This window comes from Callospermophilus lateralis, unplaced genomic scaffold, assembly GCF_048772815.1.
Source record: "Callospermophilus lateralis isolate mCalLat2 unplaced genomic scaffold, mCalLat2.hap1 Scaffold_190, whole genome shotgun sequence".
In the NCBI taxonomy this organism is placed as follows: Eukaryota; Metazoa; Chordata; class Mammalia; order Rodentia; family Sciuridae; genus Callospermophilus; species Callospermophilus lateralis.
In genome coordinates this window covers 1,153,260-1,159,831 of record NW_027512918.1, presented here as the reverse complement: position 1 = coordinate 1,159,831, position 6,572 = coordinate 1,153,260, and positions in this window count along the sequence as shown.

Here is a 6,572-nt window from a genome sequence, read left to right as displayed (position 1 = left end):
AAAAAAACAAAAATATTTTGTACAGCTCTATAATGTATGTGCTAAGATGTGTTACAAAAGAAATGAAAAGATTAAAAATTAATAAAGTAAAAGATCACAATAAGCAAGCTTAATTTTTTTGAAGAAATAAAATACTTTTTTACATTGCATGAATTATATTGAAATATTAAAACAATCTTGTGATTTTGGAATACACATGCAATGTATACTATTTATTTTTTAACAAAAGCAGATCCATTAATTTATGTAATTTAGTAGTAAGTGGAACACTTACTACTGCCAGAAACTTTGCACATATATTCTTTCTTTTTTTTCTATTCCTTCTTTGTTTGTTCTGTTTGTATATACATGACAATAGAGAGTATTTGTAATATTTTATATATATATATATATATATATATATATATATATATATACATATATACATATATATATGAAGTATAACTTATTCTAGTTAGGATCCTATTCTTATGGCTGTACATGATGTAGAATTATACTTGTCATATATTTGTATGTGAACATAGGAAATGTAAGCCTGATTAATTCTATGGTCTTTCCTATTACCATTCCACCTCCCTTCCCTTCATTCCCATTTGTCTAATCCAATGGACTTCTATTCCCCTCCCCACCTTCCCTTGTTATGGGTTAGTATCCACATATCAGAGAGAAAACTTGGCTTTTGTTTATTTGGGGGGATTGGCTTATTTTACTTAACATGATATTCTCCAGTTCCTTCCATTTAGTGGCAAATGCCATAATTTCATTCTTTATACCTGAATAATATTCAATTGTGTATACCACATTTTTTTATCCATTCATCTGTTGAAGGGAACCTAGTTTGTTTCCATAACTTGGATATTCTTAATTGAGTTCCTATAAACATTGAGGTGGCTGGGTCAGATGTAGAATGCTGATTTTAAGTCCTTTGGGTATAAACCCAGGAGTGGAATAACTGGGTCAAATGGTGGTTTCATTTCAAGTTTACTAAGGAATCTCCACACTGCTTTCCATAGTGATTGTACCAATTTGCAGTCCCACCAGCAATGTATGAGTGTACCTTTTCCCCCATACCCATGCTAACATTTATTTTTACTTGTATTCTTGATAATTGCCATTCTGACTGGAGTGAGATGTAATCTCAGTGTAGTTGTAATTTGCATTTCTCTAATTGCTAGAGATATTAAACATTTAGAAAATATTTTTAAAGTAAATTTATTGTCAGGTGTTTCTAAAGTCTACAGTAATGAATGGTAGCATCCTAGTACTTTACATTCATTCATTGCTCACTCACCACTCCTCAGAAACAACTTCCTATCCTGCTAGCTCCATTTAAAGTAAGAGCCTATAAAGAAGTGCCATTTTAAAATTTATGCTGTATGTTTTTTACTATACCTTTTCTCTGTTTAGATATTCTTAGACACACAAATACCATAGTATTACAATTACTTATAATATTCAGCAAAGTAACAGGTTGTATGGGTTTGTGGCCTAGGAGTGATATATCATACACCTTAGGAAGGTTGTAGCCTGTGCCATATAGATTTGTTTAACTACACTCTGTGACATTTACATAATGACAAGTCACCTCTATATACATTTCTCAGAGCATATCCTTGTCATTAAGTGATGCATGATTATATGCACATGAGGGGAGAGAGAGAGGTTTGCATTCTTACTTACTCTATAATCTTCTGCTTGTGTGCTGCTTTAAACTATTAAAGTATACCTTCAGAGTAAGATCAAATCAATTAAATATTAAAAAATCTACCTAATAAATATTTATCTTTACAATAAAAAGACCTAATGATAAGAAATTTATATTATTATTGTGTTTGTGACTTTGGATTTGGCTGCACATTTCAGAGGGCTATAAGATCCCAGGTGACTCTCATCAAGGAAAATCACCTATGAGAACACTGAAATCATAGTAGAAATACAATAAATAACTTGCTAAGTCATTTCCATTTGATTGGAAGTTTTCATTTAATGTAAGTGATAGTTAAATTTCATCATACTCATTCTATCAATACCTCTTAATTATTGCAAAGGTAAACTATGATTCCCAAGGTCTTTGTTTTTGTCACTCTTCTTATTTGATCCCTAATGATATAGTTGTATATTGTTCTTTCTTGTGTTTCCTGAATTCAAACTCATTTCTCCAAAGTTTCTGTAGATGATGAATATCAAATTTGTACCATTGATATGGTAAGTCCTATATTTCTCAATAAAATAAAAGCATCAATGATATGGTAGAGAAATTCCAGAGAGCCAAAAGAAAAATTAAAACTAAAAGATAAAGAAAAATTTATACCCTATAGTAAAATTAGCTAAATTTTCACTGCATAAACACTTTTTTTACAATTTAGCAGAATAACATTCTATTCAACACTTCCAACATTTTTCAGAAGTCAATTCTTTCATTGTCTGTGGAAAAGAAAAAGATGAATTCTGGCAAGAAGCTCTTACATGCAGCCAGAATCTCATCTTCTAATCTTTAGAGTCTTATCAGGGTTCTTATACCATATGTACAATTTTATATGACTGATTATAGGTGCACTTATTCCTAGGCATTTTTTGTTTCTTTTGTTGCATTCTGAATAAAATTTTCATGATTACATAGTAACATTGTAAATGATGTAGAATTTGAGAAGTATCTTCCAAGACTTAAAAATTTAAATTAATTTTCTATAAAAGAGTGACACTAATGTATATTATAAACTATATTGCAATAATATAGACCAAAAAATCATAACATGAACAAAATCTGAATTCATATTTATGTTCATTTTGTATTGCTAAGAGCAACAGAAAGGACTATCTAAATTCAATCATGTGAAAAATAACATTAGATGTGAATGGATGAGACTCACCAATTTAAACTTAGAAATTGGGACTGATGGCACAATTCATGTGTGCATAATGTGCTGGGTACTGGGTTACAACCTTAGCAACACAAAAAAAAGATGATGTTAAGGATAAAATTATGCTGAAAATAAAGAATAATTTTAAAATTATGGATCATTCTTCCACCTATAAATACACTTAACAAAAAACTAATGTTATAAGTGTCTTCTTTTAAAGTAAAAAAATGAGTAGACTGACTAAGAAACATTGCACAATTTAGAAAATATCTACCTTTAATCAGTACAAAATGCTAGATTACACTGGGCATTAGATCTATGTTGATCAAAGTACCACATTTGGGACCAAATTTCCAAAGGCCAGAATAACCCTCAGTAAAGAAAAATGTGGGAGAAGTGGTCCACATGTATCTAAGGCACAGAAAATGTCTGATTTTCTAGGTATGATGAATATATTCCCAACAGTTTCATGAGCTGGGAAAAATGAAAAGAAGTAGCCAAATGTCAAAGGTGCCACTTCATCTCAAGACATTATCAGCATATTTTCTCAACAGTTCTTGCTGGCAGTATTGTATTGTGGGTGTAGTAGTGTAAAATAAAGTGAATCACCAATAACCTGAGTGAGATTTTAGACCGTCCAGAGCCCTGTCCCAACTCTGCTGACCACAGTAATAACTCCACAACTACCGAATGCTTCTAAAATAAATTTGTTTGTGCATTGAGTTTTTCAACTTTAACAATTTTTTTTCAAGTTATTATGTTCTGAAGTTTCCAATTTTAGATGCAAAGGTAACTGAGCATGTGCAAATATCTGTAAATTGCAAACAAATAAATTTGCATTCTTTTTCTAGGATTTTATGGACTATAGTTTCTAACAGTCATTCACAATAGAAGTCAGAAAATAAAATCCCTATTTATTCCCAAGATATCATTACACAACACTCTTACACTGGCTACTTTGCATAAACTTGTCTCAGGGATTTAATGCATAAATCAAGTAAATTTCCTGCAGCCTGTACAGTGCTTTTGGAATGGCTATTATAATAATCAAGTAGTCATACATCTAGTGGTAATATTAGGGTTACTAATTACAACAAAATGTGTTTTGCTTCAAAAATGATGATGGAATTCAAAAGTAATGTGTTATAAAAGAAATCTTATGAAAAAGCAAGTAAAGCAACATGGAAATATACATGGGTCCTGATACAGGGAGTGAATGAAAGTAAATCATATGCATATCAATTTGTGAATTGTGGATAAAAAGATACATCCTATGATGTACCATTTCTGAAGAAAGAGGAATATAACGATTTTGAATGAAAATTTACTTCAAAATACACATCATGTTCCATATCAATATACTTTCATAGATGTTAAACTGAGTCACTTACTATGGAAATATTAGGGTTAGTACTCAATATTCTCTGAAGTTCATTTTGAGTATTCAGAAATGAATATCTATGTCAAGAAAATGAATATTTCTGAGAAATATCTTGTGAAAAATTGATTATAAATCCACACAGATGGACATGAAAGAATCAAGGTAGTATATGACACATATATTTCATGTTTGCAAATCCAAACTACATATATATATATTTTAATACATTAAAATATAATAGTATGTATGCCAATTGAAATTCATAATGCGATATATATCCTTCACATATGTACCCAAAATATTTATTTTCCTCTACATTGTTTCATGTATAATCTTGATGAAGTATAAAGCACACCACAGCTTGAATTGTCAGTTACCTCAGTGTATTGGGGGGCAGTGAGCTCTTCATGAAATTCGTATTTTTCAAAGTGAGAGTACTCTCAAAAATATACCTGTGATAACAGTAGGATTATATATATGTATATAGAAATATACATTGTGACCCAGGCGACAGAGACAGGGAGTCAGGAAGTTACATATTTGTTAATTTTGAAAATTCATGGAGAAGTAAAACGAGAAAAATATGTGACAGGTTTTATAATATGTATCTCTGATGAAGAAAAAGGCAAATCCAAGTACACACCATGCCTCCTATCAAACGATTCTACTTCTATTTTTTAGGATTATTTTTATCAATGTTAGGATAAGGAGTCAGAGTCTAGTAGGTTATGGGTTAGTGTCAGAGATTCAATATTTCAAATGGCAAAACAGAAAATGAGTCTAATATATATGCGAACATGTGGCACATAAAAATCTTCCACTGTCATCCACCACAATGCCTTGACATTACTATCACCCCAAATAAGACACAATGAGAGGAGAAGAGGAAAAAAAATCTGTGAATACATATCTGGAATTGGAAATTCTGAGGATCTCACAAACTTGGGTGTGGCAGAAGAGATCCCAAAAGTAGGGGACAGGGTAAACATTCCCCAAACATGGGAGCATTGATGGCTTAATGACTTCTTGACTATCTGCCTCTGACATTTGTGCACTAAAAATATAGCTTTGTGCTTTAGCTTCCTTTGTAGTAAGACCATCAAAGCTTGGTCTGAGTCTATGTGACAGGAGGACATGGGTTCATATTTTCCAATATGAACAGGAGGAAGCAGAGCTGAATCCTCTCTTTGTAGGTAACTGTGGTTGTTGGGGTATGAATGTCTCCCTGGGTGGATTGTGAAGCCTTTGGCTCACCCTCCAGTTTTAATGGCATTTCTTGCAGCTTCCCTGGAAATTTGGTGTTTGTTTTTGAAATACAAAGAGGTCAACCAGGACACAGTGCTGGAGGGAGCTCTGCACGTGGGGTGAGTCAGGGTCTGAAGGAAAACACACAAACTGGGCTGCTATCCCATATATCTTTCCCACTTGAGTATAGCAACTTGATTCTGAGCATCACACCAAATCCTCTCCCCACAACAACATGCCTTTATATTTTAGGGTCTGCTGGCTGAACCTTGTCAGTCACATGTCATTTGGAAGCCATTGACAGAACCACAGGGACCCACCACAGATGTTGGATCACACACCTGGACTCCATTGCTCCACGCCCAGTTCCCTGCTGGCTCCTACTCACTGGCATCTCTGTTCTTCACCCTGATCATGAATTCCACTCAGTCAAAAATGGCACTCGCTGGTTCAGTCATGATGAGCAGCAGGATATCTAAATGTTCTCCAGGGATTTCTGCTCATGGGATACTCAAAAACTTCATGGTATTAGCCTAGACATATTTCACGAATGGTGAAGTTGGCACTGTGGGTTTTGATTAATTCAGGAGCCATTAGGTGTTGAGGAATCTGCTTTCAGTAAAAGCTCTGGAGAACGCACACAGACAAGACTTTTCAAGGAGTGGCGAAAGGTCACAGGAATCCAGGCCCATTGGGGTCTAAAATATGAGGTTCATGTGAGTTTTGACTCTCAACTATAGCTGAGAAGGCTTTAACAGCAGAATCATGTGAAATCCTGGCTGAGATTCCCAGTGCTGTAGAGAAAGCCACCCTCGGCCTAGATCTCAATTCCCAAAGGCTCCTCTAATGCCTGGCCTTGTAAAATCCCAACTCAATTCATGGCAATAGTTTTCTGAGATCAGTTTCAGAACTCAGTCTCTAATGGCATCACACCAGAGTTCAAGCTGAAGTGGACCCAGCCATTTTTTCCAACCAAAACACAAAAGACCACTATTCTAACAAAAACACTCCCACATGGCCCTCATCTTCTTCCATACAGACACTCATCATAACATTCTGGCTGGGGGTTTGCATAGGGGGAGCAG